Source organism: Mus pahari, chromosome 12 (assembly GCF_900095145.1).
Source record: "Mus pahari chromosome 12, PAHARI_EIJ_v1.1, whole genome shotgun sequence".
NCBI classification, from domain to species: domain Eukaryota; kingdom Metazoa; phylum Chordata; class Mammalia; order Rodentia; family Muridae; genus Mus; species Mus pahari.
Window position 1 is genome coordinate 52433668 of NC_034601.1, and position 418 is coordinate 52434085.

A 418-nucleotide genomic window follows, 5' to 3' on the forward strand; every position below is an offset into this window, starting at 1 on the left:
CTCTGCCTTGCTCACCAACATGTCACCTAATACCATGTTAATAAAGTCTGTAAAACGGAAGCTCAAAACATGTAAAGTCACTCCTTTTCATTACACATGGAAACAGAATGAGTTAAGACCATCTCTCTCTTTCTTTCTCTTTCTCTCCCCCTCTCCGTCTTCATCTTACTTCCTTCTCCATCTCTCCCTAATATATGCATTTCCCATATCATATCTGATATCACTAATATAGAGAGAAAATATGCAAGTTCTCAATTACTGGGGAAAGAACTTCAAAAGTTTGTAGATTTTTAAAACTTATATTGCTTATCATGATATAAATACTTGAGTAAAATATTTAAAACCATGTTTCTTAATTTTCTGCTACTGTGGTAAAATTCCATAACCAATAACAAATTATGAAAGAAAGTTTATTTTG